Source organism: Petaurus breviceps, unplaced genomic scaffold (genome assembly GCF_028583685.1).
Source record: "Petaurus breviceps papuanus isolate PSGF00001 unplaced genomic scaffold, PetGlider_PUasm1.0 90625, whole genome shotgun sequence".
Taxonomy (NCBI): domain Eukaryota; kingdom Metazoa; phylum Chordata; class Mammalia; order Diprotodontia; family Petauridae; genus Petaurus; species Petaurus breviceps.
Window position 1 is genome coordinate 4311419 of NW_027187289.1, and position 26633 is coordinate 4338051.

The window sequence follows — 26633 nt, forward strand, 5'->3', positions numbered from 1 at the left end:
TTATTATTATTTAGACCTCACACCAAAACTATGAGGTCTTCAGGGCATCTTTTGTTGTACTTTTATGGAATAAGAGGAGGAAACTTCAGCCTTAGAGAGGATCTGTGACTTGCTTGAGGTCACATGGTCAGTACGTGGCAGAGCTTAGACTAGAATGCTGCTTCCTGGTCTGGTGCATCGGACTGATTGCCTTCTGCTTTCATGGCTACAGAGAGCATGGCAGAATCTTAGCTGCTGCATATGCTGCTCCAGACTCACTTCATTTAACATGGATCTCTGGAGTCTGTTTAGTTATCTAATTAGCTACATGATAATTGAGTGAATTTCCTAAACTTCTTATGTTTGTTTATCTCAAGTGGAAGCCTGTGATACTGGTTTTACTAACTAGAACTTGAAGCAATTTGGGGCATTATCCATGACTCTCTGCCCTTTCACTCTTGTGGCCTTTCAGTCTTCTTTCCCTGCTAAGGGTTTTTCCTTCTTTTGTCTCACCCACCATAGCCTCTACATAGCCATTGGCTTGTAGAGGAGGGTCAGTAAACGTCTTTCATAAAGGGCCACATTACAAATATTTTAGACTTTGTGTGCCACAAGTCAAAATCAAGGTTATTATAAAGGTACTTATAAAAAAAAGAAAAATTTCCACAGATTTTTCTTTATTGATGATACTCAAAATATAATAAGGACAATTGAGTACCATTGTTTTGTAGTACAGGTCTCTTCCCTGACCATTTGTCAGGATGATGTCCCTTTCTTGAGATCGTAATAAACCATTCTTTTCTGCTTCCTACCTTGAGAAACTTCTGAGTATTATTTGGGTAAGGATCTCTATTGCACACAGTTTTGGGGTGCACACATGAAGTATTACAAATTTTCATCTGTTAATGCTGATCTGTAATAAGATTTTAGGTATTTTGCCTTTGAAAATATCTTTTCACACTGATAAGTAGTACCAAATATTAGTAACAGCCCAGGAGTGTATGATTTTAAGTGAACATATTCATAACTTAGGGAGGTGTTTATAAAATTTTACTGGCTTCTTAACTCCATTAGTGACACTCAGGGCTAAAAAGATTGCTGACCCTCTACTTCACCTGAATACCAATCCCCATATCTTTTTTGCCTCATTATGATATTGTGAAGATTACTGACACAACTATTTTAAACATCTGGAAGGGAGGTCAGAGTGGAGAAAAACTACTTTGTAATGAAAAGGTTTATTGACAGTTGTATAAATTTTGGTTTTATTGTGTGTGTGTGTGTGATAGAGACTTTATGTTTTCTCAGTGTGGCATGGGGATTAGAGTTGGACTTGAAACCAGGAACACTCATGTTCTACTTCTCACACTTTATGGCTGTATTGGCCCCGGCAAGTCACTTACCTTTCTGGGCTCTAGGTAGCTATCTTAGGATTTATGTTGCCAAGAAGGTTGCACTGATAGGGAAGGGATCTCTCCCAGGACTATCCTATAATAATGAAATACAGGTCTAATCCCTATCCCTAACTACTGAATCCTGAGGGATTTTCCTTCCCCATGCCTGAGATGTGTGACTGCCTATCTTTTTATTTACTTCTGTACATACATATTGTAGACATAAAATTTAAACTGAGAGTTCAGTTTTTAAAACAGTTAAAAATTTAAACAGTTTAAAACTGTTTAGTTTTGTCTTTCTAAAACCACAGCACTTATCATAGTGAAAGCACTATGTTAAATATTTTATTGGATTTGATACTCAAGACAGCCCTGTGAAATAGATAAGGCAGATATTTTAAACCCCCACTTACAATGAGGAAGCAAAGACACAGAGAAACTTTATTAGAACCCATTTTCCTGATATATTCAATGTCCTTTTTTTGTTTGTTTTGCAGACCCCAACCCTACGGATATCCCCTTTGTTTTTTTTTTGTTTTTTTTTTTTTTTTTGGAGGGGGGAGGCAGGGCAATTGGAGTTAAGTGACTTGCCCAAGGGCACATAGCTAGTAAGTGTAAGAATTTGAACTCAGGTCCTCCTGACTCCAGGGCCAGTGTTCTGTTCACTGTGCCACCTAGCTGCCCCAGGAATATCCCCTTTGATAGGTCCACCATTAAGGGTTTTCCCTCCTCTCTCCCCCATGAGTTAGTTCCTGCTAAAAGGGAGCAAAGCTGCTTTCTGAATGAGATTGACCCATTAGAGTAAGGCTCAAGCACTATCTTCTTAAATCCAGCTCTCTGGTGACCTCTGGCCTTACTGAGTTCCAGTTTACTTCAGGGCATAAAAAAGCTTGAATTTGGGGCCTTCTAACTTGGAGGATGTCCCAAGACTCCCTGAATCATCACATCCTATGCTGTTGGATTTCCACATGGAGTTGGAAGTGAGAGGTGAGAGTACTCATTTATTTAAGTTCTGGAAGATCCTTGTTGAATGTCCTTTTTAGCTAAGGAAAGTTCCTTTTTCCAACTGTTGAATGAACTACCCACCTCGCATTGTGTTTTGACACCAAACCTGAACTAAGAACCTGCCACCTGAATCTGGCTGGCCCATCACACACCTGCTCTCATATGCTCCTCCCCGCAAAGTCAGATTAGTTTCAAGGTGCTCTGCAGGTGGGATCGCATTTATTCAAAACACTGATCTAGAGGAAGACAGAGTTAAATTTGAACTCAGTTCTTGACTCTAGTTCTAGCACTCTATCCATTGTATCACCAAGCATTTGGTGGGCACATACATAAGGAGCCTGTGTGAGCCACTCACAACTCTGAAGCTATACGGCTGCTTCTGTCCTCTGGGTACACTGTCTCTTCTGTTTGTGCGGTCTTTCCAGATTATGTCATCTTGGCTATGCATTATTTTGCTGTCTGTTGTTAAGAATCTCTACTGGGTCCATGATCTCAGACCTACTTCGAGGTCTACATATTAGCCACTCTGGGCCTCACTTTTCTTAACTAAAAAACAAAAAAGGAGGCTTATTGGGCTAGAAACCCCTAAAGTTCCTTCCAGTTGTAAATCTAGGATCCCATTATCTTAGAGGCCACACATTGGTATTGAAGTTCCCTTCTGCTTAGTGTACAATGACTAGAAAACTTCTTCCTGATAAGCGCAGTTAATGAAGCTATGAGTGTCATCTATAAATTTCTTTTGACTTGCTTCTGGATCCAAACTGCACTTGGTTGTCCCAGCCAGTTACCTAACTCATAGTGTTATAAATGCTTTGTAATCTTCCAAATCCTCTTTGGATTGGTATGTAGATTAATATAAACAGGAACAAAGCTAAGTGAATTTAGGCCCTTATCCTTCACCTTCCAGGGGCAGGTTTTGTCTTTATTATTAATCTTGGGGTGGGAAACAACCTTGCCTTTGGTTCTGTATTCTGACCAGTGAAAACATTACTATTACTCCATGTGTATGTGTGTGTGTGTGTGTTTTATTGTTTTACATGGGATTTCCCTAACAATACCCATCCCACCACCTCCACCAGCAGAATTTTTCCTGATAACATAGAAGTATAGTTAGTGGAACAGACCAACACATTGGCCATGCCTGACAATACAGCCTTTATCCCTTATGTATAGAACACCACCTCATGTGATCATTGTATTAATCAGAGTTCTTTTATCTTTTGGTATTGTTTTCCTTTATGGTACTGTAAGCATTGAGTATATTGTTCTCCTGATTATGCTTATTTTTCTCAGCATCAGTTCATACAATTCTTCCAGGTTACTCTGAATTAATTGTATTTTTGGTTTATCATAGTGCAATGATATTGTTATATTCATATACAACAATTTTTAAGCAGTTTCCCAGTTGATGATACCAACTTTGTTTCCATTTTTCTGTGACTACAGAAAGTGCTACTATAAATATTTTGTCATATATGGAATTTTTCCTACTATCTTTGATCTCTTAGGGTTATATATTCAGTGGCATTTTGGCAGTGGATTTTCTTTCTGCCACATAATAAAGCAATTTAAATACTTCCCTCTTGGTGGTACATTGTAACAAGGAATTGTTGCACTTACTACAACAAAACTTTTATTTAAAAAAATCTTGTCCATGTAACAATAATTCTTTATAATAAAAATGCTGCATTTAATAGTATGTTCTTATAGGCATGGAAATTAATAGGAAAACTAAAGGGAATTTATACTGGATATGCCTTGAAGGTAGGCAGGAGCCCCAGTGAAACTATCAGAAAGCTAGCATCAGATGGAGTGAAAGGAGCCTGGTACAGAAGGTACTGCCAGAGATAGAAGCCAGGTTCTCAGAAGCAGAGATTCAAAGGATCTTAAAGGAGAGCTTAGGGAGGAACAAGTTCTGTCTTTTGGATTCTATATTGGGGAGGAGCAAGTCAAACTAGACAAGGAAAATTTATGTAATTTGTCATACTCAGAGGCTTAAACTTGACGTGCTGATCTTGGCTAGTCTTACTTTCCCATGGTGGAATTACCATTATTAACTTCCATTATAGCTCTAGAGTACCAAGAACTCTCTTCAGTGCTTCCCAACTTTGCTAACCTCCGTGGAATTTATGGGGCAGCAGACATTCATCTGAATTCTTAATAGTTGTTGTTTTATTTTATTTAGTTGTTCTGCCATCAAGGAGCACATGCCCCAGTACTCTAGAAAACCCTATGTAAAATTGTCACAATATCCACCAGAACAATAAGAAACAGTACCCCAGAATACTGAACCTAGGAAGTGGACACAGTTAAGAGTATGTAGAGATACCACTCTCCTTCCCTGTAAAACTCAAGCTAGTTCTCTTTCCTAATTTATTAATGATATGCAAAGTTTTTCCTACACTGTTAGAATACTGGAGATAGTCAATAAAAGCCTGGATTTGAATCCTGCCTTTGATATTATATCATTGTATAACCAGGGGCAAATGACATAAACTTCTGAATATTAGTTTCTTCATATGTAAATGGGGACAATACCTATAATAACTATCTTATAGAGCTATTAAGAATCTTTAATCAAATGAGAATATCTGTGAAAGGCTTTGTAAACCTCAGAGTGCTATAAACGTTAGTAATTAACTAATTACTAATAGTTAATAATTACAATAATCAAAAGCAACAAAACCTGTATGTCTTATGGAGTTTAGGGATGGTATTTTTTGTCTGTAAGATAATAGTAATAATAAAACATACATCAGAGACTTGTAAATTTGTCAAAATAAAAGTATCTACTTCTAGTCTACATTTGACCTTGGAATTCTTATTGTGATTGTGTCTCTTGAGATATCATGCACTAATGGGTTTTCCTGATCATCTTCTTCCTTAGGTAGTTCCATTGTCTTTTTTAGAATAACATTAAGGTCATGTCATGCTACATAATAGAAAAAAATGGCTTCTTAAGCTCCGTGGGATGGGGGTGTTCCCTTATTTTGAGTTTCCTTGTTAATAAGATGCTGTGGTCATCATAAGGAACTGAAGGAAGAAAACAATGGGAAGGACATTGTAAAAAGGAAATTATCATTTTAAATAACTCATGACAATTTATAGCATACGTCTGTCTGCATTGAGGCCAAGGTTAGAGCGGTTCCCAACTTACCCTTCAGCTTTTTTTTCTTCTGTTGAATCTGATATTACCAGTAATAAAACTTCTTTTCATTGCAAATGTTGTGAAAGAAGAAGCAGCCACCTAAGGAAGTACACCAGGGATGGTGTTATTTTTCAAGGTTTCAGTGAACTTCAGAAGATGGAAGAGAAGTAAGAGGATCGGTTCTAGGATGAAGGACAGTTCATTAGCAATAGAGGACTAAGGAAATGGAAGACAGTAGAGAATAGGGTTTCAGAAGGATGAAGACTGTGCTTCATCGGAAGATGAGAGATAGGAGGAGAAAGGAATTTTTGAGTGGGAGGGAGAAAAATTATTTGCTTGATAGGAAACATTCCTTTTGTTATCATCATCAACAAAAATTTTTCAGTCAAGCAAATAATACAAGGCTCAATGTTCAATGTTTGAGAAATCAGAGAAAAGTATAAAAAAAAAGTCTCTGACCACTAAGAATTTGCTCTGAGGAATTCAGTAGGTAGGGCACAAAGTGACCAGAACAGCTGAGCTTGCACAGCCTTTGAGATAGATAGGTTTGTGAATAAGTATCGATCTTATATTGGTTTCTGGGAAGTTAACAGCACCCCTGGTCACTATAAATATACCAACCGTGACTATAAATATTCCCGCATAGTGCTCAATTGCAAAATATAACAAACTCTACATATAGAAGACAGAAGCAAAACATTTATTCAGACACCAGAAAAATAAATCCCAACACCAGGAAACTGAATTCATCATAGCAACATAGAAGTTAATGCACCGCAACATAGCAGAGAGCCACGCCATCCTTTAGCCTTCCCACAAACCAATACAAGTTCAGTATTTTACTCACAAACCTGACTAACTCCTTGCCTGTGCTCCTCTCTCTCCCACTCTCTCTCTAGCTCTGACTCCCAGCTTCCTGTGCCTCTGCTCTACCCTTTATCAAACTCCTCCCAGCACAGGTTCCATGTGACCACATTCAGCCTATTAGGGGGCAGAGTTTATCTTCAAAGGAGGGAAGGTCTTCAGATTCCCCCAGGCCTATTAAGAGGCAGGGAAGATCTTCAAATTCCCATCCCCATTACAGAGGAACAAGTGGAAGGATCACAGAACCCTGGAGAAGTAGAAAGCATATCCTGGACATGAGTGCCTGATGAGAAGCATCTCTCACTCCTTCTATATTTGCCAATAATTCAAACTTAATATTGCATGCCATTTCTTTTGTGTGTGTGGTTTACTTTTTGTTAACAGAAAGGAATGATGGGTACATTAATTGTAATAGTTTTGTATCAACATTGTCTATTGTATTTGACATGAGTTTTGTTACCCTTTATCATAGTCTGAATTTGTATTGTTGTGGTCGTGTTTATTGTCCTTTTTGGCTTGTTTTTCTGCACTTTTTAGGACTTAATATAAAAGTCTTCTGCTGTTTTTCTTCTTCATTTTTTAAATCTTCACATTACAGCAATTTCATATACCATAGTTTATTCCACCATTCCTCAGTTGTTGAGAACGTAATACAATTAAAAATATTTTTGCACTTATATGTATTTTCTTGCTATCACTTATGTCCTTGAGAATAAGCCAAATAATGACATTGCTGGGTCAAAGTGTTTGAACGATTGGGTAAGTTTTTAGATAGCATAAATTTTAGTATATCCACTCAGCAAGTTTTGCTATTTTCCCTAGCAGAGTTGGACAGCTTGGGAATAGGACTGGAAGAATTAAATGGTAAGAACTCAGATTATAGATTACCAGTAGTAGGAAAAAGTCAAGGGATTTTAGAAAATGGGGGAAAGGGAGCTTAGGGTCATTTGTTAGTGACTGGAAGTTCAAGAATGAATGAGAAATGAAATAAGATGAGAACAAAACTGGCAGACTGAGAAAAGGAGGGCAATCTAAAAAGAAAGAATAAATATGGCAGAAACAAAGTAGTGGGAGAAATTGAGGGAAAGGGAATGATGATTAGAAGAATTTCAGAATTCCAAGATCTTGAAACAACTTCAAATGATGTTGAACTTTAAAGTTTCAGCTCCTTTATAAATAGCTGAAACAGTGGAGATGTAGATCATAGGAGCTGAACAGTTTAAGGAACTGTGGGGAAAGGATGTTAGAAGGATCAATATGGATGGGAAAGTCTGCAAGGATGATGTCAGGGAGAGGTGATGGGGAAGACTATGTATCACATTAAAAGGACATATGAAAAAGTGGCCTATAAATCAGTAGATGACAGTGACAAAGACTACTAGGTCTATTTCCAAAGATGATTAGGAAAAAGAACATATATGTTGTGAAATGTTTATAGCAGTTCTCTTCGTAATGGAAAAAAACTGGAAACCGCAAGGATGCCCATTAACTGGGGTATGGCTGAACAAGTTTTGGTATATGATTGTGATGGAATATTATTATACTATAAGAAATGCTGAACTCAGTGATCTTAAAAAAACATGGCAAGACTTGCATGAAATAATGAAGAGTGAAATGAGCAGAACCAAGAGAACACTGCATATAGGAATAGCAATGTTGTTTTAAGAACGACTTTGAGGGGCGGCTAGGTAGTGCAGTGAATAGAGCACGGGCCCTGGAGTCAAGAGGACCTGCGTTCAAATTTGGCCTCAGAGACTTAACATTTACTAGCCATGTGACCTTGGGCAAGTGTAGCAGCAAACACCCCAAGCTGCCCATACAGGTTCTTGGATCTGCTTTGATAAAGGAAAGCAACTCAAAATGGGTTAACAAGCTTACTTTAATCAGTCAGATATGTATCGTTTACCTTGTTCAGGGGAAAAGGTCAGCACCCTGAACTTCAAAGTACACAGACAGAATTATCAAGACAGAAACAGATCTAGTAGACAGATTTCAAACTGTCCAACCATTACATCCATACCCAGTCAACATCTGGGTTTCAACATCTGGGTTTTTTCAAAGCCGGGGGGCTCAGGACAACGGCTTCCCGGAATCCATATCAAATCACAGAACACTTCTCAAAGTGAGCCCCAAAACAAAGCCTCACATCAGGGCTTATATAGCCTTCTCCTGGCTCAGAGAATGTAACAACCTTTTGGACCCACTGGCCAATCAAAAAGTATCTACTGAAAAACAAGCCTCCCACCCCAGGCTCCAGGTGCACTTTAGCCTAGGGGCAGGGAAGATCTTTAAATTTGCATTCCCATTACAGCAAGTCACAACCCCAACTGCCCTGCCTTCCCCCCTCAAAAAAAAAAAAGGAATGACTGAGCAAATAAGTCATTTTGGCTATTATAAATATTCAAAATAACAATAAAGGACATATAAAGAAAGACACTGTCTGCATCCAGAGGAAGAACTGATAAATAGAAGTATGAAGAGAAAAATGTTTTATATACATACACAGATATATATTTGTGTCTAATGGTAGCCATCTCTATGGCAGGGGTAGGAGGAGAGAAGAAAAAAAATTAATTTACATAATTTTATTATATATTTAAAAGGAATAGCAAATTGTACACAATAGATTTATTATACTGTTATGAAAATGCTTGTTTTATTCCATAAATTAAAAATAAAGGTGGAAAAATTTTTAAGTAAGAAGTTTATCCACATGGGCCAAAAGGTTGTCAAGTAATGATGAGAGAGCAAAATTGTCCTCGTGGCAGAGGGAGTAAGGAGTATGACAGTACCATAGGATGGTAAGGGGGAAATTGTCCCGCATTGTAGAATTAAGAAGATGATATTAGAAAGCCTGGTTTCATTTAATATAAGAAAATGGAAAGAGTGCAAGGTGAAGGGATATGATGTGTGTTAATTCTACAGGGCACAGTAAAAGGAATAGATAGGGGAGGATAGGAAAAGGCTTGGGAGAAGTAGATAGGTGTGAAAGGTGAGAGTCGACAAGTAGAGAGGATGAGGCTCATTTTGGGGAAGTTTACAAGTCATTGAGAAGGAGCTGTTAGAGATGGTGGAAACAGTACTAAAGAAGCTGTGGGTTATTGGAGAAGCTTGTAGAATTAGGCTGCCCTAATTGTACAAAATCAGTCAGTCAGCATCATTTATTAAAACACCTATTGTGTCAGGCATTGTTCTGAATGCCAGTGATACAAAGAAAGGGTGGGTGGGGGGTAATCAGTGCCTGTGTGGTACAGTAGACAGAGCAGTAGTCCTGGAGTCCTCCATAGAAATACAGTAATAGGGAAGGTATTGGTAGGGGTGGGGGGGGGGCATTTAGGGGGAAAGCCAATGAGTTCTGTTTTGGATATATTGAATGTAAGATGTCTGCTGAACATTCAGTTTTAAATGTCTGAAAGGCAATTGGAGGTCAGCAGAGAGTTTAGGTCAGGATAGGTAGATTTGAGAATCATGAGCATAGATATAATAGCACAGTGCCTAGCACTTAATAGGTACTTAATAAACATTTATTAATTGATTGAAATGGTAATTAAATTTGTGGGAGCTAATGTGATACTACTTTACCTCCCAGTTATATAAGAGAACACAAAAGAATTCCTTGGAGTCTGAGTACTTCTGACTATGAACCAATTTTCTAGTAATCTTCCAAAATATATGTCCTATAACTTTTAAATTGCCGATCTTTTTTTTTTTTTCAAAGTCATGGTTAATTGTATCATATAATAATCTCCCACAGAGAAATTAAAGGCTTTTCGACAGTTACTTGGCCACATAGTTCCTTACTTGGCCTATTACATCTCACAATGGGAACTAGTAAATTATTAATGCTTTTAGATTACAAAGGTTAATATTGTATTTTAATAATCATATAAAAATAAATGTTTAGATATAATTTAACTTTAAAAATCATTGTATGTCTTGTGATTTAGGGGAAACATTCCTCACTTTATAGTAACTCTTTTCTTTGGGACAATACATGTCACTCCAAAAGAAATATATATGGTGCTTTTAAACAGCTTTCTGATGGCTGTATGTTTGGCATTTACCCAAATACTATTTAGAAAGAATTAATTTATATTGCTTTGAAGCTTAACCAGGGATCTTAATGAGACCAATTCATGCTGAAGTTTATAAAGCTAATTTTAATCACAAAATGTACGTTTTAAATTAAGTTTTTATTGATAATAAATATGCTTTATTTCTTATTAGCTTTGAAAGCTTGAGTAATACCATCAGCAGAATAAACATGTTTTACAAAGATTTACCATTAAGAATGCTATTAATATGACCCTTGATACTCTAAGACAATTAGATTTCAAAGCGAGCATTTAAGATGTAACAGCGATTAATGACAACCATCGAAAACAATTTTGAACTCCATCAGTTTAACTCAGGAGGGTAAACTTAATATGATAATTTATCTAGTTGAATTGTATCAGCTTAGCAGGAAAGTATGTAAATATGTGACCCTTACCTAGCTTCTAAATGGATGCTGTGCTGATAGATTTATCAGTTCCATTAAAGAACTTTAGGGAACTTTGGAATTTCAGCAATTGTTCCCTTGGAGGCTGGAAACCAAACCTGATCTCATACTGGGACCATTCTGGTCTGCATATTTCCATAATTTGCCTTTGCTACTAATATGACAGCAAGACACAAATAACTGTTTCTAATAATATCAGATGGAGTTGTGGAGGATAGCATTTTAATGTAGTAAAAGACCTCCCCATGGGATTGTTATTGCCACTATAGAACAGCAGTTACACAGTTGCAACAATAGTCTCTTAATTGATTCGTTTAATTAGCAAGAGATGAAGCTTGTGCTGCATCTTGTCATCTGATATCACAGTCTGCTACCAAAATTTACATTCATACTTATGTAAGTATGATCATATAATTATGTATTTTTCTGAAAGATCCTAATATTAATTTTAATATTGTAATAAAATGAATTCTGGAACATGAACCATTACAAAGGTTAAATAACTGGATTTGGCTGGCAGGACAGAATACAACTTCTGAAATTTGTTTTTAGGTTTTTTTTTTTATTCTTATTTTTATGAGGAAGAAACAGATGCCAAATAGTAAGAGATTAGGGATTTCTCTCAAAAAAGCAACTACCAAAATTATGTCATGAGGTGAGTATGTATTCATTTTAATGTTTTCTACCTATTATATCCTTAATTTTATTTGCTTACCATCTGCTGTCATTCATAGAGTAATCCTCCCATCCTTTGCCCTTTTATACCTCTCTCTCAGGGTACACTGCCCTATGGGATTTCTTTGGAACTTCTTCCCTTTTCTTTCTTTCAAATTGCTGCTACAGGCAACTCAGCTCTCTTGACTGCTCTCTCCACCCACTTTGACTTCCATCTGTCTTTTCAGTTGACTGGTCATTAAGACTTATCCTTCTCTGTTCTCTTTCTATTCTCTTTGGAGGGAGCATCAACATCTTAAACATTGTAAAGATTTCACAGGAGGACCTGAGTGGTGATCCCTTTCCTTTGTCTGCACCTTAATTACCTCTCCTTGCTGAAGGTACTCCTCTCCTTTGGGGTCTGGTTATCCCCAATCGTGGGACCCTAATTTCACCACAAACTGAGCTTTGAATTCTCTTACAAAGTTCTGGGCTGAGGAGCAAGCCAACCAAATTTTTCTTTTCTGCTAGTTATTTCTGTTGTTCAGGTAATAAATTTTGCTTTCACAATTCATTTTCCTTTCTTGAACAATGCCTGCATATCCTTCCATATATCCTAGGTCTCTTGGGAATCCACAGGGTCCTTTGCCTCATCAAGTTTTAATTCATTTTTCTTTGTCTTACATTATTTATTCAGAATTATTTGAACTGAATATTTAGATTATCAGGAAATTATATTACTTTTTGCTATTACTATCTTCATTGTTGGGTTATCTGGTCATGCTCAAGCTTTTTAACTGAGTTTTCTCCTTTCAGAGATCTTTGGTAATTAAAAGTCTTTTTGTTTTAAGTCTTTAAGTTCCCTTATTGTTCCCTTTCTAACTCTTTCCTCTTTCATGGTGGTTCCCCCAGGAGTTAGGTCTTGCTATGGAATTCAGTTTTCACAAGCCTCAGTTTCTATCCTAAGTGATTTTAGGGGGAACAGAACTTACCTCAGTCCCTTTGCTTCAGTCTGTGTAGCCCCTACACATATACACACACATATGCTAGTGCACTGCCTCAGTTCCCTCTTTTCTGTAGTTCTCTGACTAAATATTGCTGTAGCACCTCAGGCTGCTACACTAACTGCTCTGTTGTGTAGCAAATATCCCTTATTAGTATACATCTGTAATAGTAATTGAATTTAAAGATCCCCCTGTATTGGCTTGGTTTTTGGTTTGATTGTGTTAAAACCCAGAGCTTGTGAATCCCACTTGTGGGATGGACTTGTTGACGTGAAAAGAGAGGGCTGAACTGGGAGGAGCTGGTGACGTAAATTTAGAGAGACACAAGAAAAAAGAGAGGCAGAAGAACTTTTTGGGAAGCAGCACCTTTGGAGGCAGAGAGAGAGACTGAGAGGATTTCTGAGGGCCAGTCTGAATTGCCCAGGACTTTTGAGAGCTGCCACCCAGAGCTGCCAAGGACTGAGGAGACATGGCTGTTATGCTGGTACTTTGTCTGTTTTGATGTTGTTTTGCCAGATTTGTCCACTGGTGAAGGACAGTGCTGTTGTTGCAGAGGTCTTGGAACCTTGCTGTTGGTTCAGAACTCCTGAGACTGTTCTGCAGACAGAGTGAATTCTGTCCACTGGTGAAGGACAGTGCTGCTGTTTCAGAGGTCTTGGAACCTTACTGTTGGTTCAAAAGCCCTGAAGAAAGAATTTCTTGTTGCATGTTTACAGAAATCCTGGAAGGGGTTTTGCTAATGTTTTCAGGGGTCCTAGGACTGTTCTGAAGACAGTGAATGAATTAATGAAGGCACTGACAGTGTATCTTGTGGCCTTGCTAAGCTTTGCCTCCCCAGGAACAAAGATTGCTGAGAACTTGCCTCTTGTCAAGATGAAGAAAAGACCTCCATTTGGGTATTAAATGCTGTGCTTAAGCTTGTTGTAACTCTGGGGTAGATTCAGTTGTGATCCAAGGGTAGGGAACTTTTGACCTTTTTGTGCTCTGTGATTGAACAAATGAATGTACTTTACTTATGATTGGAAACTAATCTCCATTTGAGAAGAGGGGCTTTGTGATGGACTAAATGAATGTACATCCTAGGGGTGGAGTAGTATTTAGAAGAGGGACTTTGTAATTGATTGAATGAATGTAATGTCCAGGGGTGGGGTAGTACTTGATTAAATCACACTTGGTAAATGCTGTCTTTTGAATTATGCTATATGTTGAGTCTCTCTGTTCTTAATTTGTCACTGAATAAAATGGAGAGCACCTATGCTGGTATTTTGATCCTTAGGAAGTTGCCTTTACTTGGCATTACAACATCTTCCTCTGCCATATAGATGGGAGAGGTAGGGAATAGTAAGAGTTGAGTTCTGTTGCTTATTGCCTCAGAATGGTAGCTTGAGATCAGAAGAGGGATTAGTTGGCAGCAGCAAGCTAACAGCTGAGTTTGGATCTGTTGTACAGTCATGCCAGTGTTTAGGGGTTCTTGGGGAAAAGGGTGCCAAGTAAGTTTAGAGATTATTCTTCTCTGCTGATAGTTTGTCAAGTTGTTGTTACCTCATTAGAATTCTTATAGTAGACTGTGGAGGCATCTGCAATTGCTTTACAGCTTGCATATAATTCTTATTTGGTAGAGGTTTGAGAGGTCATGAGAATCAGAGAAAAACTCTAGTTCTCCATCTTACTGGTCACATTACCTAGAAATACATGATAAGATGCCAGTATCCTTAAAATCATTAAGGATTGGCATTATTAAGAAGGTATTGAATTGAGTTTAGTACAGTTTTAGTGTTGTATATTTTTTTGAGCCTAACTTGAAAATTGATCAATATTTATTTATATGGAGTAGTATCATCTTTGCATTTCACTTCACTGGTATATTTCAACTATATGTTTTTGTTTCATGAAATTGACCAACATAGGCCTTAGAGTCTATCCTTATCTTGGTAGTTACTGATCATAGTACTTGACTTTCCTTAGCTATATTATTCTAGCAGACCAGAGGTTATTCTTCTCTGAGACCTGCTACAGAAAAGAAGGTAGTTTGACTCAGTGGAATTTTCTTCATAAGCATTAATTTTAGAGATTAAATTTGATATGATTCTAGTATATCCTATATTTTGTATGATACTTTGTATATTTAAAAATAATTTGTATATACATACTGTCTGTAGGCAGGGTGGGAATTATCCTCATTTTACAGATGGGCTAATTGAGGCTAAGAGAAGTGATCTTCCCCAAGATTCTACAGCTCATAATTGAGAGAACTGGGACTAAAATTCATTTAGTCCTGTGTTCTTTTCATTATGCTACAATGATATCATTATAATCCTCGCACAAGAAGAATATTAAATTAACTGGAACACCATATTCCCTAATCATTTTAAGCAAGCATTTGTCATTTTTAATTTAAATAGCTTCTTCAAATCCTTTAATTCCCTTAATTCATATCTTTGCATTTGACTTAGAGTGCTATAACCTAAGAATTCTGAACTATAAGAATACAAATAAAATTTATGACAAAACATTAAAATTTAGTAAAACTCCAATTAGTATCATCTCATTTTGTTTTAAGCTTTATATTAATTATATCTTTCAATATTTATGTGACTTGCCAGGAGCAAGTAAACTGATAAAAATTTATAAATGTTAATTTATCTTAAATAGCAATGCATGTTAAAAATAATATTATACATTAACATAAATAACTTTTTAATGAAAAATAACTTTCTCCAAAAAAGGGTTAGTGAAAGAGTAGCTTTGTTTTATATATTTTTTCAAATCTTATTAATGTGAGCGTTAATAGAAGGCAATTGCATTCCCCCCTCTTTTCTACATTTAATATTTTGTGATGTTATTTTGGTTGAAGTATATAAAGCAAATCCAGCCTCACACAGATAATGAAGTTGGAAAAGGGAAGGGGTATTTTTAGAGTGTTTTCAGATAATTGTAAATACTCTTCTTTGATACTTCACCAAAACTCAACAAGTAGTAGTTTCTTAAGGGTCAGTTGCAATGTATCTTATAAAAAACTTTTCAAACTCTGTTATTGAAATCTATTGGTCTCTCTTATACTTTGAATGCATCTTTTTTAACTATGCATGATTTTGCAACAGAATATATTGGCCATTTGGAAAATATTGGGTCACTGAATGAAGATATGTAAATCTTCCAAACATTGACATACTTCATTATACAAAATCACATTATATTAATGAATTTTTTATATCGTGATATCAAAAACCTCACTTTTGCTAATATCACCACTAATCTTATCAGAAAAGTCTTTTTTTTTTCTTTTTGGAGGGGGGAAGGTAGGGCAATTGGGGATAAGTGACTTGCCCAAGGTCACATGACTACTTTTTATGTTAAGTGTCTGAGGCCAGATTTGAACTCTGGTCCTCCTGACGCCAGGGCCAGTGCTCTATTCAGTGCACCACCTAGCCTCCTGTCAGAAAAGTCTTACAAGTTTTGTAAAGCTGTGAAGCTCACAGTGACAGATACAGGTCTTCCAAAATTTTAAATTTTTTTGAAAATTAAACTTGAAAGCTCAAATTTTATCATTGTCAGCAAATACTACCAGTTATTTTCCCTGAAGGACAGGCTCACTTTATTCATTTTTTTAAAAATGCCTGCCAAATAATCATCTGAATAACCATAGTTTGTCAGCCATTCTTTTAAGAATGGCAGCTGGGCTGGGGTGGCTAGGTGGCTTGGTGAATAGAGCACTAGCCCTGGCATCGGGAGGACTTGAGTTCAAATCTGGTCTTAGACACTTAACACAAAAACTAGCTGTGTGACCTTGGGCAAGTCACTTAACCCCAATTGCCCTACCTTCCCACTCCCCCCCCCCCCAAAAAAAAGAATGGTAGTTGGCTGGCACAGTGGATCCTGTTGTGTCAGGAGGCCTGAGTTCATATTCAGCCTTAGACACTTACTAGCTATGTAACCCTTAGCAAATTACTTAACCTCTGTTTGCCTCAGTTTTCTCAATTGTAAGATAGGAATAATGAGCATCAAATGATATAATATTTGTAAAGTGCTTAGTTAGCATAGTGCCTGGCATATAAGCAGGTGCTATATAAATGCTATTATTATTGTTGTTAAAGTAAAAATGATGTTCCCTGAAAAAAAAAAAAGTGGTTAATTCTCAGCACAGTCCCTCAAGAGCCTTTCCTTGAGACACCTATCATATTTAAGTATGAAGCCAAAGTGCTTTATGTGTACTTCCCATTTTGTCACACAGAACCTTGAAAAGACCCAGCATCAAGAGTTAATAAAATTAACAGTTTTTTATTGCTTCATCAAGGATATTCTTAAATGAAACTGGACTTATTTTTTTTAAACCTGGTGCATTGCAGTGAAGAATGCAGTAACTACTAGTAGATGTCAGCACATTTGTTTCAGGATGAACCAGAAGTTTCAATACAATTTGAATATTTTAGCACCTTTTGTGTTTATTCCCAAACATTCACAAAAAAGATCTTCCTCAATAATTAATTGGTGCTGATACCAGAGAAACAAAGACAAAATGACAGGTCCATCCAGTTCTATAGATTCATTTATTTGTAAGGCAAAAGTATAATTCTGTAGATGGGATATTAATTCACTCTTCATTTTTGCCACCACACCTTTAATTCACAAGTCTGGAAAACTCCACTATACACTTTTGAGAGAATGTGAATGAAAAAGGCAAATAAGGTCTTAGTACTACTATGAAAAGAATTTTGACCCCATAATCCCTCTGGAAGCATCTCAGGAATTCCTCCCTTCCCAACTCCCACCCCGCCCCCAGGGGTTTCACTGGTAAAATTTCTCAACAGGTCTCAGCCATCTATTGCTTAGGAAAGTGTTAGTGAGTTGCCTGAGACACATACAGTTTAAGTGACCTGCCCAGGTTTACCAAGCCTGTAAGTTCAGAGGCCAAATATGAAATCAAGTTTTCCTAACCCTACCAGAGTTAAGTTCCAACAGGGACCACCTATGGAAAGTGGATGCCTTAGCCTAATACCTGGTACATAATAAATGCTATACCTATCTATTTATGTATCTCAAACCCTATGGGGGAGGTGGGAAGGAATCACATCCTCCACCCAAAATTCCTTTCCTTAGACCATTAGAAATGTGAATACCTCAGGATGAGCAAAAATAACACATTGACTTTAATTCACACAAAGGTTTTAAAAACTGATGTCACCTCTTTTCCATTAAAGGGCCTTGTTAGGAAGAAGGATTAAGGAAAGTGTGAAAGTACTAGGTTCCTGAAATAGGTTGAGAAGGTGCTCTGGAAAGGGAGAAGGGGCCAAGAAATTAGCTGACAGTCGCAGAGCCACATGGTTGGGGTGGGGGAGGGCAATTAGGTGGTTGAGAGGATAGAGTGCTAGGCCTGGAGTCAGGAAGACTCATCTTCCTGAGTCAAAATCCGACCTCAGACACTTAATAGCTATGTGACCCTAGGCAAATCATTTCCTCATCTGTACCATGGGCTGGACAAGTTAATGGCAAAGCATTCCAGCATCTTAACCAAGACAACCCAAATGGGGTCCCAGAGTCAGATACAGCTGAAAATGACTCAGCCCAATAGAAGCCTCCTGCTTTCCCTGTTGGCAGCTGAGGGGCTATACTCACCAAGTGCTTTTTTTGGTGGTCTCTTTTTTTTAATTTTGCTCCTGATCTTGCAAGCACTTAAATCAATACATTAGTGCTAATTTTCAGTCCATTTGGTTATTTTTAACTCAGGACTAGGTCTGTAATACACATATAAACAGGAGAATAATTTAAAAGTTTCTTTCACCAACTACTATAGCTTATATAGCAGAATGGAGAGGAATTAGCTTAGGATACATTTACTTTGGACAAGTGAATGGTATGAAGCACGTTTCCAGAAGCTGCTGAGTTTAGCTGTCCCCTACCTTTCCTTCTTTATTTTGTTATGTACCTGATTGTTTTCTTTTTAAATTTCTTTTATTAAGAACCTCTTTAATATCAGGCCTTGTTCTAGGGGATAGGAATACAAGTGAAAAAAAAAAGTTCTTGCCCTTGTGTATTTTATATTCTACTAGGAGAAGTGGGGGATTGGCATCAATATGTTCAGAGTTGAGTAAATATATAAAATGTATGCCAAATAAATAAAAGGTGATGAGGAACCTGCCATTAACTACTAGGGAATTCAGGAATTCTTGAAGAAGGTGGCAGTTGAACTTAGCCTTGAAGTGAGCTAAGGGTATAAGAGGCAGAGATAAGGAAGGAGAAATATTCTTGACATAGTAGACAACCTATGGAAAATGTTCAGCCATTCCCCTACTGATGGAAATCCCCTTAATTTCCAATTCTTTGATACCACAAAAAAGAATTGCTGTAAATATTTTTATACCTATGAGTCCTTTTCTTCTTTCTATAATATCTTTAGGGTACAGACTTAGTTGTTGTATTACTGGGTCAAAGGATATCCGTAGATTAATAGCTTTTTAGACACAGTTCCAAATTGCTTTCCAGAATTATTGGACAAGTTCACAGCTTTACTGACAGTGTCTTAGTATTCCTGTGTTCCCACAGCCCCTCTCACATTTGTCATTTTCCTTTTTTGTCATCTTATATACAATCTGATTGGGTGTATGGGGAAAATATTTTATTATGTGTTAATATTATGTGAATCTAGCTTTGTGTTGCTAGATATTATTAAACTCAGGATATATTTAGGTCATGCTGACCACAGAAACCCTTCAGGGGAACTGGAGATTGTTTCCAGGAATGCTTCGGTCCCATCCACACAGGAATTGTTGTGGGTTCATGCAATAGTTTGTGTTTTGACTTTGCCTAAATTTTATTGAATGTTTAGACTCACCTGCTGATACACATCTCAAGCATCTGGAAACTGCCTACCTGCAGTAGTTCATGACTTTGTACTCTAGAAACTGCCTACATATGGTGGTTTTGTTCTTGCATCCTTCTTTGAACTCTATATGTTGTAAAACTCAAAAAGGCTGAAATGGACCGACCAACCTTTTTCTGCCTCTCCCCTCTGCCAAATGATTTAATGAAATTCTTTTAAATTTTTATTTCATTTTTAATTTTGGAATAAAACATGTATTTCTATAGCATAGTATAAGAAAACAAATGATGATTACATATGAAATTGTGACTGTTATGTACAACTTGCTGTTCCTTTTGTTATGTTTGTCTTTCATTTTCAAGGGGGACCATGTTATCAGGGAAATGATGACATGACTTGTAATTGACTTTGATTTGAGTGAGGGAGGGCTGTGCAGGGTCACCAATCTCACTTGCTCCTCTGGAGTCATCTGGGTCCAGTGACCTGATACTCATCAGGATGACTGGAGATGACCCAGGATGCAATAGAAGACCTTGGCCCTTTTAGGCTAAGGCCCTTTCAGGTTCTCACTTAGAGTGAGGTAATGCCCATTCAGTGAATACCGTGTTTCCCCAATAATAAGACCTATCCCGAAAATAAGCCCTCCCCTTACTGTGTAAGATTCCTCTAAAATAAGCCCTCCCCCGAAAATAAGCCCCATTGAGATTGCTACTGTAGTGAAGGTGATCCCCTGCGCTACACACTACATTACGGTACCCTCTGTATGCACCATCCCCCCCAGCCCGTGAAACGCACGCCGCACTCCAAGCTGCATCCAATCAGAGCTGCAGCAGTGAACGCGTCATCCTGTTCTTCCCCAGTGATTTGCTTATTGAATAAAGGTACATTTTTTTGTTCACATTTACCTGTTTATTAAAATTGCTGTCAATGTTCATTAAAATAAGCCCTCCCCTGAAAATAAGCCCTCTGGTGTTTTTCTGTCCAAAAAAAATAATAAGACAGTGCCTTATTATCGGGGAAACACGGTAGGCCTCTTTAAGAAGTGAGTCAAGGGATGGCCCCTTTAATTCTTTTAAAATATATAATAATTATTCATTTTAAATATATAATAGTTATCATGTACATTACCTTTTTTTCTCCCCTCCCTGGAGATAGCTACTATAAGATATGTGTGTGTGTGTGTATGTGTATATGTATGTATCAAAATCATTCTATACATCTATTTATCAGTTCTTTCTATGGATGCAGATAACATCTTCCTTCATATGTTCTTTGTAGTTAATCTGGGTATTTACAATAGTCAGAATGACTCAGTTGCTCAAAGTTGCTCTTAAAACAGTACTGCTGTTACTGTATACAATGTTCTCTTGGGTCTGCTTATTTTATTCTTCATTATTTTGTGAAGTTCTATCCATGTTTTGCTAAAATCATTGAGCACATAATTTCTTATAGCACAGTAATATTCCATCACAATCAAATACTACAACTTGTTCAACCATTCCCCAGTTGGTAGACATCAATAATACATAAAATCAATAATAAATTTTTTTAGGTTTTGGGATTTGTTCTTAACCAACAGGTGTGAGGTGGTACCCCAGAAGTTTTGAAATTTGCATTTCTCTAATTACTAATGATGGGTAGCATTTTTTCATATGACTGTTGATAACTCAGATTTCTTTCACTGAAAACTGTCTATTCATATACTTTGACCATTTATCAATTGGGAAATGACTATATTTCTTATAAATTTGACTCAAGTCCCTATGTATTTTAGAAATTAGACTTTTACTGGAATAACCTCCTTTTCTTCTCATTTTAGAGGCATTAATTTTGTTTGTGTAAAGCTTATTAAACTTTGTCACCAAATTATCAATTCTATCTTCCATGAAAATCTCTGTCTCTTTTTTGGTTATGAACTCTTTTCCTCTTCATAAGTCTGATAGGTAATTTCTACTGTTTTCCACTAATTTGCTTATGATACCACCCTCTATAACTAAATCACATACCAATTTTCTGCTTATTTTGGTATATAGTATAAAATTTTGGTTTATAGCTAGATTATGTCAGTCTGCCTTCCAAGTTTTTCCAATAGTTTTGCTAGATAATTAATAAACATTTGTTAAGATCTTGCTATGTGCCAGACACTGTGCTAAGTTCTTGCTGCAGTAGTTGGGATGTTTGGCTTTATCAAACAATAGGCTACCTGCTCATTTGCTTCTGTATATTGTGTAGTACAGTTTGAGACATAGTACTGCTAAGACCCCCTTTCTTCACTTGTTTTTTCATTGATTCCTTTGATATTATTAACTTTTGACTCCTCCAAATGATTTTTCTTTTCTTTTTTTTTTCTAGCTCTATAAAGTAATTCTTTGGTAGTTTGATATGGCACTGAACAAGTAAATCAACTTAAGTAGTAGTATCATTTTTTATCATATTGTTTTGGCCTAACCACGAGTAATCAATATTTCTCTAATTATTTAGATCTTTATTTTTAAGGGTATTTTTTATTGTATTGAAATAGTTCCTATGTATGTCTTAGCAAATAGAATTCTAAGTTTCTACTCTGTATTTTAAATGAAATTTCTTTGTATCTCTGCTGGATTTTTGTGGTAATATACAGAAATGCAGATGATTTATAGGAGTTTATTTTATATCCTGAAACTTTGCTGAAGTTGCTAAATGTTTCAAGTGTTTAATTGACTCTCTAGGGTTCTATAAATAAACTCTGCTATCATCTGCAAAAGCTGGTAGTTTTATTTTTTGCCTGTTTATTCTTTCAGTTCCTTTTTCTTCTCTTACTGCTATTGCTAGCATTTCTAATAAAAAAATAAAATCATGGGGATGATCCTGGACAGCATTACTTCACCCCTAAACTTATTGGAAAGGCTTTTAGTTTATTCCTTTGCAGATAATGCTTGTTCTTGGTTTTAGAGAGAAACTACTTAGCATTGTAAGGGAAGCTCCATTTTATTCCTATGCTTGCTGGTGTTTTAAATAAGCATGGATGTTCTATGTTGTCAGAAGTTTTTTCTGTATCTGTTGAAATAATCATGTGATTTTTGTTGGTTTTGTTATGACTTTGTTTTATGAATATGGTCATTTTGCTTATAATTTTCCTCATGTTGAACCAGACATGAATTGATAGTATAAATCCATCCTGGTTGTTGTTAGTCTCCTTGCTAACATTAAAAAAAAAACCTTTTTTTGCATCCATTTTCATTAGGGAAATTGTTCTACAGTTAATCTCTTTTGACTTTCTCTCATTTAAGCATCAAGATCATATTTATGTCCTAGATGGAAGTTGGTAGGATCCCCTATTTGCTTATTTTTTCCCCAAACAATTTATGTAGTATTGGAATTAGTTATAAAATTCATCTGATCCTTTTTTTTTCCTTTGGGATACTATTTGTGGTTTGTTCAGTTCCTTTTTTAAAATTAAGGTTATTTAAGTATTCTATTTCCTGTTCTATGAATCTGGGAAATTTCTATTTTTTTGTAAATATTCATCCATTTTATTTAGCTTATCAGTTTTGTTGGCATATCGTTGTATAAAATAGCTCCTAATAGTTACTTTTATTTCTTCATTGGTCATGAATTTACCTTTTTTTTTCTTTTTTATACTAATAATTTGGTTTTCTTTTTCTTAATCAAATTATCTAATGGCTTATTTATTTTACTGGAGGTTTTTCCCCCTTAATTAGCCAGCTTCTAGTTTTATTTATTAATTCAGTGGTTTTGTTTATTTTCAACTTGGTTCATCCCTCTTTTGATTTTCAGGATTCCTCTTTTGATCTTTAATTGAGGATTTTAATTTCTGGGTGTTTAGTTTTTGAGTTGCATATCCAATTTATTATCTGCTCTTTCTTTTATTGACAAAAGCATTTAGAAGTGCACATTTTCTCCTGATTATTTCTTTGGGTGCATCCCCTAAATTTTGGTATGTTGTCTCATTGTTGTCCTTGTCTTAAATGGAATTATTGATTGTTTCAGTAATTTGTTCTTTGACCCACCTACTCTTTCAGATTAAATTATTTTGCTTCTAATTAATTTGTAATCTTTGCCTTTTATTGTATTTTGCTGCGTTGTGATCTGTAAAAGATGCATTTAATATTTCTGCTTTTCTGAATTTATCTTGGTTTTTTTTGCCTTTTTTTTTTTGGAAGGCAATTGGAGTTAAGTAACTTGCCCAGGGTTACACGGCTAGTATTTTTGTGTGGGTGTTAAGTGTCTGAGGCCAGAACTGAACTTGGGTCCTCCTGACTCCGGGCTGGCGCTTTACTCACTGTGCCATTTAGCCGCCCCTATCTTGAGATTTTTATGCGTACCTGAGAAAAGAAAAGATAAATGAGTTACAGTAAGAAAGAGGCAGTAAAACTAGAATAGTGAAGGACCTTAATTCCTTTCATACATTTTTAGATCAAACCAAAAACAAACAAGAAAGAAGCTAAGGACCTGAACAGAATTTTAGAGAAGCTAGATGTTCTATACCTCTGGAGAATAGTAAATGGGAAGAGAAAGGTGTGTACCTATTTCTCAGCTTCATGGCACATTCACAAAAACTGACCATAGAGTAGAACTTTTTAAAATAATAGAAAAATTGTTTTTTGGAACAAGTTAGATAAAGCTAAACCAAAAGCCACTGACTACTATAACCTAGAGTTTGATAAACCCAAAGATATTTTGCTTGGGTAAGAAATTAGAAAATCATATATAATCTGACAGAGAAATAAGAACCAGCAAAACAGTTTACATGATGAATAGAATAATGTAAAATATAAGAACACTAAAAGACTTGAAGGTCAGATTTTAAAGTCTCATTTCTACTTCCTCCTAGAGGAAGAGTCTAAATATTTTGATTCTCTTATCATTTATGGAGAAAAAAAGCTTGTCATAAAAATGTTGACAGATCTTTGTCAGTTGTTAAATCTGTTTGTTTTTCTCCTGCCAGTTTCATTTTAAAATATTTTTGTGATAACCTGGCTTAATTGGGTCCTTTATCAGACTTTCTGCAAATCTGTTTTTACCTTAAGTAAATTTTCCTTTTGTATTAGTCAATACTGCTCACAATCTTCCACATTCTCTGTAAGATTTTATGAATAAATTTATATTTTAAACTGGTAGTGCCCTTAGTTGTCATATCTCCCTTCTTGGCACAGCATTTGCCAAAGTGTTTGCCGGCAAAAGTAGTTCCTAGACTAGTTCATTGTGCAATTGAGAAATGGTAATGAGTAGTTTATGTAATATCTGTTCTTTATTCATTTCCTCCTTGTCAGGACCTTGTTTCAATAGGTCAGTTTGTGGTTATTTTCTTTTGTTTTGTTTTTGCTTTTTGGAGAGGGACTACAGGGCAGTTGGGGCTAAGTGACTTGCCCAAGGTCACACGGCTAGCAAGTGTTAAGTGTCTGAGGCTGGATTTGAACTCAGGTCCTCCTGACTCCAGGGCCAGTGCTCTATTCATTGTACCACCTAGCTGCCCCAAGGTTGTGGTTATTTTAGATGACTTCCATGGCAGTCATCAGTTGTTTTCTGTATGTTAAGGTATAGCTACTTTCATTTTTTATGATGTTATTCAGTTATTTCTTTTTTTTTTTTTTTTGCTCTGTGCACATAGAAAAGCTTATTTTATTTGGTGTTAATTTCAGAATTACAAAAAAAACATGGGTGGAGAAAAAAGAAGAAACATTTAGAAATCAAGTTGATTTATAAACAAAATATATAAAAGCAGCTTTTTTAAAGCATATCAACTCAGCCATTGTCAAGAATCTCATATTTAAATTATAAAACAAGTGAACAACAAATGTTTATTAAATGGCTGTTATGTGTAAAGAACTGTGCTTAATACCATGACAGAAACAAAAAAAAATATTTTCTACTGGGAGAATAAAATACAACTTTTTGCATCAGTAAGTAAAAACAAAATAATTTTTAAGGGATGAAGGAAGGACACTAACTATTGTGTAGGAGGTGATACCTGAGCTGTGTGTTACATGAAGTTAAGAACTCTAAGAGATGGGGGCGGGGCGTTCTATGTGGGGACAGCTAGGGCAGACAGTTGTAAACAAGGTAAATTTCATTTTCCTGTAATTATTTTTATGATGTCCTTTTTTACAAAATTAAGTGAAATCTGTATCAAAGAATTCACAATTGAAGTCCCTTAAAATAATAGTAACCTCTTTCTGCATACTTAAAGTTGAATTTGGTTTATACACATATTTTCAGGAACCCACCCATTATGTAGAGTAGGGCACACTAGTTACTTGATGCCACAATATTCCTTGTGCACATAATCTTATAATTTTGAAATGTGAACCGTAGGATTCTATGCGTTAGCTAAATTTCATTGCGGTTGTTATTGCTAAATTCCAGAATCCATAAAATAATGTTTAAGGGAGCAATGATGGCTTCTTTGAATTGCAAACTGAGTAGTGGCATTTATTTTAACTAAAGAGGATAGAAATAAGGGGCAGCTGGTTGGCACATTGAACAGAGCATAGACCCTGAAGTCAGGAGGACCTGAGTTCAAACCTGGCCACAGACACTTGACATTTAACTAAGCTTGTGTGACCTTGGGCAAGTCACTTAACCCCAGTTGCCTTGATTTCCTCCCATAAAATAAATATATATTAAATATATAAAGAGGATAGAACTAGAATGGTCACCTCTCTGACGTAGTTCTTAAACATCCTTTTTTAGAGGGAAAAGAAGGGAAGCTGCCAACTCCAGGAAGATTATAATTAATAAAGAGGTACTTTACAGTCTTCACTGAATTTATTATAGTAATTTAAAACCTAAAGATGCATGAAAGAAAAAGTATTTTACTTCTCAAACATTTTATATGTATCATGGCATTTTTCTCCCTTATTTACACAAAATGTATGTTTCAATGTTAAGCAGCTCCTTGAATTTTACTGGGCTCTTCTTCTTTTTATCATAATTCACGTTGTTGCAAGAAGGTGAGAGAATAGATATAGTGAGAGAAAGAAAAAAAAATGGAATGTATTCCTCATGGGGTTTTTTTTTAATGGGATTCCTCTGTTTTCAAATTCAAGCCAGATGATAGTGTTCTTCCTGCCCTACCAATAGCAGGCACAGATCTTTTACAGAAAGCAGAAATAATGGCTATGGAATGTTGCATACACTTTCAGACAACTGTAACTTTGTGCACGGATTTTACTTAACCACATTTTTTGTTATAAGTAAGAGTTCATTGGCATGGGAAGGATGAGTATGTCTGTAAATAACTGGCATGTAAAAACAAAGTCAATCA

The 26633-nt window shown here is 36.2% G+C and overlaps 1 protein-coding gene across 4 annotated transcripts in view; it reads left to right on the top strand.

The window, feature by feature from the left end:
- The window catches only part of PCCA (propionyl-CoA carboxylase subunit alpha), a 550597-nt gene that overhangs the window by 464900 nt on the left and 59064 nt on the right, over window positions 1-26633 (top strand). The window lies entirely within an intron of this gene.